Raw genomic sequence first — 12,270 nt, 5'->3', positions numbered from 1 at the left:
AAAAAACCAATGACACTGTTTTTGAACCAATTTACACAACACCTTTCAACTTCTTCAATACACACCAACAGATATAGGCAAAACTTAACACATGTGGACATTTGCAGTTAGGAGATTGATAGCAATCATCCATAAATGTACTTTGCAAAACATTAGCGAACCAAAAAATGTTTTTTCGTGTTTTTGTTACTAAAATATGTATTTGTGGATGAGGATTCAGCTTCTGAAACGAACGGTTGAGTCATTTCTAAAGCAAATTTAATTGATCGATGGTATTGAATCTTGACAAACCCCAACTATGTCTCTGTTTCCAAACATACTTCCAGATAGGAGTCGCTTCTAATCTAATTACATTTCTCAATCTTGACCATCACAACAAACGCTCGCTTAACGCAATCCATTAGTCAAACCATTAATCAAAGTACTGTGGGGTTTGTTTTCTTCTTTTCAATCTTTTCTCAGTCACCCTTTCCCGGCTTACATCAGAAATGTAAAACCCTGTACAGTGTACAAGGGCTAGAACGTTGATTGCTATTTATATATGGGGTTTTCCTGTTTCCCTGAATCAGGACTGCAGAATTTTCAGCTTAATTTCAAATGCTTTCTTGATTGCACTAATGTTCCAATTATCTACCAACTTAAACAAAGAGATTTGGTTTTTTTTATACAATTCAAGTACCAAAAACCAAGTAACATAATGGCAGTATTGGGATGCACCTTGAGTCTTGACAGACGAGCGTGTGGTGATCGAAAGGTGGAAGAAGCACTACGAGGAACGACGAAGGGTTGTTCGGCCAAAAGCCATTTGGCCGGATGCCACTAGGCCGAACAAACCATTAGGCCGAAATTCATATGGCCGGAAGTCATTTGGTCGAACTGGTCATCCGGCCTAATATGACATTTGGCCGAATAGGACATTTGGCCGAATAGGACATTTAGAATAGAAAATTTGGCAGAATAGAACAAATGACGAATAGGACTTTTGGCCGATAGAACATTTGGTCGAATAGGACGTTTGGCATGATTGTCGGCGACAGGGCCCGCCTGGGAAGCAATGTTGCGATAGATGGGGATACTTTAAAGGTGGTCGATGAATTCGTCTACCTTGGATCCTTTCTAACGGCTGATAATAATTTTATTCGTGAAATATGAAGGCGCATCATCTGTGGAAATCGGGCCTACTACGGGCTCCATGAGATACTTAAAAAACCAAAATTTATCCACCGGTGGTGATGATGCCTTTCTCGATTCAATATGTTGAATTCGAATTAATGTTGTAAATGCAGTGCTTATTGTCTACATTTCGGCGGTAAAAAGATGTGGTGCAATTCTAGTACGTTGCTTAAAAATTACTCACCGTTGGTTACCGTGGGTTGCGCCACGGCTAAAATAAATGATTAATGATTCAATGTGCATTTGTGTTTTTGTTGATTAAAAAATAAAAATATAATCCAAACCGCTTGATTTATTAAAAAACAAAAACAATAGTGTCCAACTAGGAAATTTGCTCCGTCGAATGAAACCAGTTGCACTCGAATCTGTCAAGCCCTTCTATATGAAACGCGTTTAACAAAAAAAAATATTCATGGGCTACACACATACACACTTTTGGAGTGAAATTATAGCCTTCTGGTACAACTTTGTTGTACGAGAAAGGCAAAAATATTCACACCCGCACCAAATGTGTTATGTACAAAACGCTCATAAAATCGGTAGTCCTCTGCGGACATGAAACTTGGACCATGCTCGAGGAGGACTTGCAAGCACTCGGAGTATTTGAGAGACGGGTGCTTAGGACCATCTTCGGCGGAATGCAAGAAGACGGTGAGTGGCAGCGAACGATGAACCACGAGCTCGCTCAGCTCTACGACGAAACCAGTATCCTGAAGGTAGCTAAATCCGGAAGAGTAATATGGGCAGGGCATGTTGCAAGAATTCCGGACAGTAACCCTGCAATGATGGTGTTTGCTTCTGGTCCGGCTTGTAGAAGAAGGCGTGGAGCGCAGCAATCGAGGTGGGCTGACCAGGTGTAGAACGACTTGGCGAGCGTGGGGCCCTTTCGAGGATGGAGAGAAGCGGCCTTGAATCGTGCATTTTTCCGTCAAGTATTTGTTTAGATGTAAGTAAAATGAATGATAATGAAATTTATGACAAAAGGTCTAAAGGCAAAAGATTGAATGGACAAAAAGGTCGAAAAACATGTGGTCGAAAGAACAAGAAGCCGAAGGGACAAAGGTCGAAAAGACAAAACGTCAAAATGAACAGAAGGTGGAAAGGACAAAAGGTCGAAAACGAAAAACATGTTGAGAAAGAAAAAAGTTAAAAAATGAAGGAAAAGTGGGGAGAAGGAAGAAGGGAAAATGTAGAAGGAAAAAGGAAGAAGGTAACAGATGATGGAAGAAGGAAGAAATATAAAAGAAAGGACGAAATAAGAAAAAAGAAGAAACAAAAATTAAAAAAAAGTTGAATAAAAAAGAAAAATATGAAGGAAAATGGGTAAAGAAGACGAGAGAATGAATTTGTAAGAAGGAATAAAGAACAAGAAAAAGGAAAAAGGAAACATAGGAAGACGGAAGTAGAAAGAAAAACCCTGATTAATACACCTAGCGGTGTTGGTGCCTTTCTCGTGCAAAAAAAAATGCTTAAAAATATGAGTGAGTTTTTTTTAGAGTGTTTTAGGCATAGAAATAGTATTTTGGCCATAACTTCTGATCCCATGGTGCAATCTGGCTAATTTCCGATAGCAAACAATGGGACAAGATTCTCAGTCGAATAAAACTTGTTGCGAGTAATTCGGTCAATGCTAAGTTCCAAAAAGTGTATCTACAAAATTTTGTACACATTCACACATACACACACACATACATACATACACACAAACAGACACCACCTCAATTCGTCGAGCTAAGTCGAAGTAATATTTTGGCCATAACTTCCGATCCCATAGTCCAATCTGGCCAATTTTCAATAGCAAACAATGGGACAGGTCCAATGAAAGTTGTTGCGAGTAATTCGGCCAATGCTAAGTTCCAAAAAGTGTGTCTAGAAAATGTTGTACACATACACACATACACGAAGAACAAGTTATTAGTGAGGCGCAGAAAAAAATGGAGCAGGACGATATGCGGAGGTTTTATGAGTCAGTCAATGGCGTGCGGAGAAAGACAGCGCCATCTCCCGTCATGTGCAACGACCAACAAGGGAATTTGCTGACAGATAAAACTGAAGTGGCTGCCTGGTGGAAGCAACACTTCGAGACTTTGTTGAATGGTGGAAGTGACGGTGCATCGATGAACAGAATAAATATTAGCGACTATGGACAAGCTGTGGAGTCACCTACACTAGATGAGGTTAAAGAAGCTGTTAAAGAGCTGAAAAACAATAAGGCTGCGGGGAAGGACTAGCTCCCGGCTGAACTTCTCAAACATGGCAGTGAGCAGCTTTATGAAGTTCTGCACCATATTATGTCGAAAATATGGGAAGACGAGGAAATGCCTGCTAGCTGGTTGGACGGCCTCATTTTCCCTCTCTTTAAGAAAAGGCACAGACTGGAGTGCGCCAATTACCGAGGAATAACCCTCCTTAATTTGGCGTACAAAATTATGTCCCGTATTCTGTTCAACAGATTGAGACCGCTTGAAGAGTCCTTCGTCGGCGAATACCAAGCAGATTTTCGTGAGGGCCGATCAACGACGGATCAAATGTTTACCCTGAGACAAATCCTTAATAAATTCCGGGAGTACAACTTGCAGACACATCATCTGTTTATTGATTTCAAGGCGGCGTACGATTCAGTGAAACGGAATGAATTATGGCAAATTATGCTTGAACATGGTTTTCCGGCGAAACTGATACGGCTGATTCGTATAACGTTGGACGGATCGAAATCAAGTGTAAGGGTTACGGCTGAAAAATCGACGTCATTTGTTACCTTAGATGGATTAAAGCAGGGTGATGCACTCTCAAATCTACTGTTCAATATAGCGCTCGAGGGAGCGATAAGGAGAGCTGGTGTGCAAAGAAGTGGTACCATTACCACAAAATCGCATATGCTCCTGGGATTTGTGGACGATATCGATATTATCGGAATTGATCGCCGTGCCGTGGAAGAGGCTTTTGTGCCTTTTAAGAGGGAGACAGCGAGGATTGGATTCACGATCAATACCAGCAAAACGAAGTACATGGTTGCTGGCAATCAACGTGGGTTCATTATTGGTGGTGGTAGTAAAATGGTGTTGGATGGTGAAAAATTTGAAGTGGTAGAAGAATTTGTGTATCTTGGAACATTAGTGACGTGCAGTAATGATGTTACCCGCGAGGTGAAAAGGCGTATTGCAGCTGAAAATAGGGCTTATTACGGACTTCGTAACCAGCTTAAGTCCCATAGTCTGCAAACGAAAACAAAACTCGCACTGATACTACTCTGATTCTTCCGGTGGCTTTATACGGCCATGAGACATGGACGTTAAAGGAAGCTGATCGGAGAGCTCTCGCAGTATTTGAGCGTAAGGTGCTGCGGATAATACTCGGCGGTAAACAGGAGAACGGTATCTGGCGGCGTCGCATGAATCACGAATTGTACCAGGTGTATAAAGGGTTGGATATTATTAAGCTTATACAACACGGCAGACTACGGTGGGCTGGTCACGTTGTTCGTATGCCGGAAGAACGTCAAGCGAAGAAAATATTTACTAGAGAACCCGGAAGAGGCCGCAGGCTTCGTGGAAGGCCGCGTACACGATGGCTTTTTGCAGTTGAAGAGGACCTGAGGGCGCTCAATGTTCAGGGCGACTGGAAGCGATTGACCCAGGATCGAGTCCAGTGGAGAAGGATACTCCATTCGGCGTAGGTTCATCGAAGAGCTGTAGCCCATCAAGTATCAAGTAAGTACACACATACACACACACACACACACACACATACATACACACAAACAGACATCACCTCAATTCATCGAGCTGAGTCGATTGGTATATAACACTATGGGTGTCCGAGCCCTCTATAAAAAGTTTGGTTTTGGAGTGATCATATAGCCTTTACGTATACTTAGTATACGAGAAAGGCAAAACAGAAGGAAGAAGAATGAATTAAGGACGAATGAAGGAAGCAAAAAGAAGAATACAATCCCTTCTCACCAAACGACCACTTTAGTCAAACAGCATTTTCGGCCAAACCACCTATTTTATTTTCCGAATGACCAAATGATTTCCGGCCAAATGAATAGTTCGGCTGAACGACATTTTCGGCTGTTTGTTTTTCCGCCTTATGTCGCTTGAGGCCAAATAACATTATTGACCGAATAACTATTTCGATCAAACGTTCAATTCTGTCGAATGGAATTCTGAAAGATGACTTTTGGCCTAACGTGCTGTACGGCCAAGTGGCATTCGGCCAAATGGCTTGATAAGTCAGTTTGCTTCTTCATTTCCCATCTAGCAGCATATTTTGACTTATTGAATCCAATGCAACTTAAATTTCACTGCTTCAAGGGTAAAAAACCGGTGGCGAGTTGTACAGCTGTCGATAACCGAGAGACACTTCGTTGCAACGTTGTCAGCTCCAGTCCCAACAGAATCATTAGGTGGGAACGATTCTTCAAAAGGTGATGTACATTGGGTCGTACTACTGCCAAGGAATCTCCTTCTTTACCTTTACCTAAGGGTTCAAACCATTTTAGGCAGCCAAGACGTGATTTTCACCCCACCTACCTTCAAAAGCGAGCAGAGGTTCATCTCACAAGTGATAGATCGGCGTTTTTTATTTATTTATTAATTTTCGTCAACCGTCGTAGACTAGTACATATAAATATACATAATTTTTCATTTCTTAATGCTAATATACACAAATTGTGAAATATTTAACATGTATTTATAATAAAAATTAACTAGAGAATCAATAGTACAGATAGAAAATGTTATATCTTTTGTCTTATGTGCTGCGATTTTGAATTCTACTAAAATATATTTTGAGATTCTGCCGAGACATTGTAAAGTCGATAGCTTCGCAGTGTTGATTGTAAATGCCCATTATTCGATTCAAAGGTCGAAATTTGGCATAATTTGTTCGATGACAGTTTGTTATAAATAAGGTACGATTACGAAGTTGCCTTGAAGGAATATAAAAGTTTAATTTTGATAAGATTTCAGGTGAATCAACACGTTGCGAAACGATATCATTTACGAAGGAAACCATTGCTATTTCACGCCGCTCTTTCAAAGTCTGTATGTCAATAAGCATGCAGCGTGCTTTGTATGATGGGAGTGGAAATGATGTCCAGCCTAATTTACGAAGAGCAAATAGTAAAAATTGCTTTTGTACAGATTCTAATCTCTCTTCGTGCGTGATTGAGAAAGGAGACCATACAATACTGCAATATTCCATTATTGATCTAACATAAGCTACATAAAGTGTTTTAATTGTATATGGGTCATGAAAGTTATAGCAGAAACGCTTTATGAACCCTAGCATGTTATTAGCCCTGTGAATGATTGTGTTGTAGTGGTCTACGAAAGAAAGTTTAGAGTCTAAGATTACTCCTAAGTCCCTTACTCTTTCACATTTTTCCACATTCTGATTTCCTAATGCGATTGAAATGTTTGGTATTGTTCTTTTTCTGCTAAATGATATTGAGTTGCATTTCTTTACATTCAGTTCTAATAGACTTTTCTTGCACCATATGTAGAATTTGTCTATTTCATTACGGAACTCATTGATATCGACTTCATTTCTTATTTCCACAAAGAGCTTCATGTCATCGGCATAAATTAACACTTTAATGTTTTTCCGAATGAAGGAAATATCGGTTACATACAAGATTATAATAAGAGGGCACAAATGAGAGCCTTGAGGGACTCCCGATGTGACCTGAATTGGTTTTGGTTTGTATCCATTAAATTTGATAATTTGTTGGCGGTCAGTTAGGTATGATTCAAGCCATTTCAGGAGTCGTGGTTCAATTCCAATTTTGTGTAGTTTAAAAAGCAGCATCGGTATATCAATGCGATCGAATGCCTTGCTAAAGTCCGTATATAGAGCTTCTACATGGTTGCCGTTATCCATTGCATTCAATGAAAAATCTACGAATTGAAGGAGATTTGTTGAGGTCGAGCGACCTTTAAAAAAGCCGTGTTGTGTGTCAGTTACTCTGTTTTTGATTTGCAAAAATAGCTTCTCGTTGACAATTGCCTCGAAAAGTTTTGGAATGCAAGAGATAAGGGCTATGCCACGATAATTACGTACGTCTGATTTTCGACCAGATTTAAATATTGGTACTAGAAAAGAGCTTTTCCATATTTTTGGGAAGATTCCAGATTCCAGAGACTTATTGAAAAGCCAATATAGAGGAGTAGTGAGTTCTTTTGCTATTTTTTTTTAAATAAATACTGGTGGAATCGTGTCCGGGCCAGGTCCCTTCGAAGCATCCAAGTTCATTAGAGCGTCGAAAATTTCCTGGACTTGAATTTGATTTACACCAACATCTCTGAAAAATTCTGGATAAAACGCAAAATAATCGCGATCTTCTTCCGAAAATGTAGTATAGATGTCTTGGAAAAAAAAATTACAGTTTTTTCCGAGCTATCGCCAACATTTTCGTCGAGGTGCATTACAGATGGAAATTGTCTAATTTTAATTTTGTTTTTACGTAATTGAAAAAGTTTTTTGGACAGGACTTTATTTCAAGCTCAATTTTTGAATTATATTTTTCAAGTGCATTACTGATGGCTAGATTCAGTTGGTTGCAGATTTCCAAATATTTCGCAAAGTTTTGATCACTCTCTTCTTTCTTGGAGATTTTATGTGCTTTTTGTTTGCGATTTTTCAAATTTTGAAGTTGACTATTGTACCAGCTTGGACTTTTGTATTTCTTTGTCGTCGTTTTTTCTTAAGTGGAATTTCTTGTTCAATTATTTGCTGTAAAGTTTCGTTAAAAGTGTATGCAGCAGTATCGATGTTTCCTTCATTCCTTATAATTGACTGCCAATTAATACTATTTAATCTTAGTTTAATTCTTTCATAGTCTGCTGAATGGTATTCGAAGACTTCCTCGTACTCATAGTCGTTGGGTCTTTGGTGGGCGTGAATGATTAAAGAATATTCGATTGCTGTGTGAAACGCTTCATTTTTCCACAATGGATTTAATGATTCAGTCACACAGAAATCTTCATATACGTTAGTTAATAAAAAGTCCAAATAGCATTGCTGTCTGTTTTTATATGGTTAATTTGATTAAGCCCAAGTTTAGAGGTTGAATCGAAAATAAATTGCAATGTTTCATTGTCCCCAACGACTGGGAGTAGAATACTTTCATTTTCAGAGTCCAGAATGAAATCGGCATTGCGTTGGTTAAAGTCACCATAGATGTGAACTTTAACCTCTGGAGGGAGTTGTGATAAAATTTGTTCAGCACATTGGAAAAAACTTTCATACGTGCTTTTATGAGCATGGTTAGGTGGAAAATACACCGAGGCAAACACGTGTGTTTCACCTGCGATGTATGATTTCACCCAAACATGCTCAAATTCTTTAAATTTAGATGTAGGAATCATTTCTGAATTAAAGGTAGTCGAAATAGCTACAACAACTCCCCCACCGGATTTCCTATTGGACTCATACAAATTTCTGTTGTTTCGAAATACATTAAAACTGCTTTCAAAAACTTCTTCACTTTTTACGCTTTCGACTCAGCTAGTTTCGTTGGCCAAAAGGCCGAAAAAGATGTGCTTAAAATGTTTTTTATAAATTTGCTTTCTTTCAGCTGGACTTTTCATGCGATTGAAATTTTGACAATATATCGAAACTTCAGTCACATTCTGTTTTTGGCTGCTCGTCGGTCAAAGAAATAGTGCTACTTACTTCAGGCGAAGAAGGCGTCCTTACTTGGGAAAATTTCTGGGGGAAGGAGAGTGGAACCTGGTTGAGCTCTCCCTTAGCTGTTGCAAGCGATGTGTCCGTTCGCTCGAAAGGTATTGGCGATAAGACTGCAGGTCTGCTGCGGCTTCAACTGGCCCAACTCCATATTCCCGATGTACTTCGGTGAATATGCGATGAAGGTGTTCAGGAGACGATGGTAGTCCTTCAGATGCAAGAAGCATCTTGATGCTGGTTGGCGTCATTCCATCGATGCATACATTTGGGGGCTGGTCTTTCATGTACGCAAGATACAACCGAACAACCCTCATGATGGTAGGGTCACGTAGTCTGGCTTTTAGGAACCGCCCGTCCCCTTCCGTAGATTGTTGCGTCAGACGAATGATGGGTAGTCTCATTGGGTTTAGTTCGAATTGGCCATCAGGATTTGGTGGCTGTTCTTGTTGCTGTAGTTGCTGCTGCTGATGCTGTTGTTGCTGCTGCTGCCGTTGCTGTTGATTCTGCTGAGTATTAGCGTAAGGTGGTTGATGTTTCATTTGTGATTTTTCAGCTGGATAGATGGTTTCACCCTTCTTAAAGTGGATGAAAGATTTTGCACTAGGAGCTGATAGAGCTGCAATTGGATGTTCTATTGTTATTGGAGGACCAGAAAACTGACTTTTTGCCATTAGCAGTAGTTAGCGATCCTCTCCCAATAACTAGATGGCAGCGCCAGCTGTAGCTTGAAGGATTAGGGTAAAAGACCCAATAGTGGGGGTAATAAGCACGCGTCATAACTATTTTATCACTCACATCAAACGATACTTTATTTCACTTACCTTGAGAGTGTATCCAAAAGCTCATCAGCTTTATTTTATGGGAAATATGTTCCGATCGCAAGGAAGTCTATCATTGTTGCCTTAAATCAATCCTCCAATTATTGGTACAATGTTCCAATAGTTGTGCTATTTTTTATTTCGTGTTCCTATAGTTGCGAATTCCATTGATTTCTTACGGGACTTGCTACTATAAGAACACTACCGCATCTATTGGTACAAAGGCCTTGCTAAGGTATTTGAGCTTTATTTACCGTTTTCGAGTGTATTGATAAACAATGTGGGTTGCTACGTTTGATATGTAGATTCGCTAAAAATTACACTACCGGAACTATAGGAACACCCGCGACTATCGGAACTTTAACCCTACTAGATCAAAAAGTAGCGTACCAACGTCAGCCATTATCGTTGTTGAATAAAATGATTCCGTAAAAGATTTAGACGAATGATATTTATTTGCATGATATGCAGCCGTAATTCACAATTGGTTTTGGTTTGTTACTCAAAGATCACCGTTCTATCAAATGTTACACCAATGACTTTCGGCTGCCTTGTAATCGGTTTTACTACCCGGTTGAGAGTTGCCCGTCCCATTCAACGTTTGTACAACAACCTGCGCTTATACAAGTGGCCGACCCCGATGCTTGCGCATCCCCTGAGGAATGAAATGAAAAGGCGATGGTAACGGCACGATTTGACAGAATATAAATGGCCGGGAAATGGAAACTCTATATTTGTTCGAATGCCAACTGGCTGAATGTTAAGCCGAAAGTCAACTTGCCAACACGGTTATTAGGACGAAAATTACATTTGGTTGGCCGCTAGCACTACTAGGAGGGCTATATGGGATTAGGACGAAAATGGTGTGGCCGAAATTGTCATTTTGCTGAAAGTGACATACCGCCGAACTGGTTATTTGATCGTCAAGATAGTTTGCATTAACAGATCATTTGGTCGAAAGTGTCATTTGGTTTACTGGGCCGTATGACCGAAAAAGTTATTTTCCAAACGGGTCACATGGCCAAAACTGTTGGCCCTTCCTACCAAATAACCATTTCATGCTAGCGGCGTTTTTGCCAAATGACCTGGTTGGTTGGACGATATTTTCCACCGTATGTCCATTTCCAAAATAAGCTTCGGTCAGATGAATTTCGACGCAATAATGGTTTGTTCGACCAAACGACCAAATGGCTAAACAACTTCGGAAAAATTACACTGGGCAAACAAATCTTCAAAAATTTGATTCCAGCGGGAAATCCTTGAGAATTCTCAAGGATAAATCTTCATTGGAAATTCTAAAAATTAAATTTATTGGAAGTTCCTTAGAGTTTCCACAAGAAGTTTCTTCCAAATTTTCAGGGAGATTTTACTGGGAGTATTTTTTGAATTTCAATGGAAAGAATTTTTTTCACTATGTTCTTTTAAATTTTTATGAAAAACTCAACAAATTGTATGAAATTTCCATGAAAGTTATTATTGTTAATATTAAATAGAACAATTCTTGTGAACGCTCAACGAGCTTTCCCTACACTCCGAACGTTGTGGGCGAAGTTCGGAAAGAAAATGTGATTGAATAGTGTATGTCTTGATTTTCAGTACACACTCCTACAAACATAGTCCAAATTAGTCAACTGAGTCCATTGATTTGTTTGCAAGGTTCACTAATTGGTACATCAAAAACCTGGCGCCAGTCCGAATGGTGACCGACATGGAAGAGAAAATCCTACGCACGATACTTCAGCACGACCCTGAAGTCAGCTCTGATCGGAACTGTTCGTCGCAGGGCCGCCTGTATACTACCTGCCATCAATAATCACCAGACCAGTCGCGGCTAAATCGCAACCAAGCCGGTGTTGATTTAATTGAGTTCAATCTCCCTCGCGTGGAAAGGAAGTGATTTCGCTTATCGTGCGCACACGCGTGCCATGTGTAGTATATGTGCGCGTGATTTGAAGTACTCCACCGTCCATAACTAGGCCGCTGACCGGTTGAACCAAGCGGCTGGGCTCCGAGGTCGACGATGGATATCGTCCCAATTGATGGTCATTTTTGTGACTTCCTTGTGGCGTTCGGCGATTAGATTGCGCCAATAATGGGATTTAACGGCACCAGTCAGTCCCTTTAATGGAGCACGTAAACAACTTACGGGGTGCTACATTTCGTAGAAGTCAATTATCGACTTGTTGCTCGAAGCGACACGTTCCACAAGTTGTTCACGTTGAACAAAATGCAGTTGCGCTTGCACACTTGTCATCCAAGAAAGTAAAATCCAATTAGTTTTTTGTTTACGGAGGCAATATTGACGCCTACGACACATGCGCCACTACCGAAAAAAAAACTCGGAATGAAAGGTCTAAGACTTAAGGCTAAGGCTTATGATGAGGTCGTCAACGGAGCCTGTCTGATGTTTCCGGCAGAAAACAGGGAGCACTCGCTTGTTCATTTGTATAATTTACTAATTTGTTGAATTTTCAGATTAGAATTCGCTGCAAGTTCCCACGCGATGAACGTTTTGCATATGTGCATAAGAATGATCCGTTACGATGATGATGACTCGTTTCTTTGTTGTTGAGAATATTGTGAGAAG

General features: G+C 40.1%; 1 protein-coding gene across 1 annotated transcript in view; it reads left to right on the top strand.

The window, feature by feature from the left end:
* The window catches only part of LOC134204251 (E3 ubiquitin-protein ligase goliath-like), a 211,604-nt gene that overhangs the window by 62,483 nt on the left and 136,851 nt on the right, over positions 1 to 12,270 (top strand). The window lies entirely within an intron of this gene.

This window comes from Armigeres subalbatus, unplaced genomic scaffold (genome assembly GCF_024139115.2).
Source record: "Armigeres subalbatus isolate Guangzhou_Male unplaced genomic scaffold, GZ_Asu_2 Contig486, whole genome shotgun sequence".
Taxonomy (NCBI): Eukaryota; Metazoa; Arthropoda; class Insecta; order Diptera; family Culicidae; genus Armigeres; species Armigeres subalbatus.
Note: the sequence above shows the minus strand (reverse complement) of the source record. Positions and strands in the feature narration are given on the sequence as shown.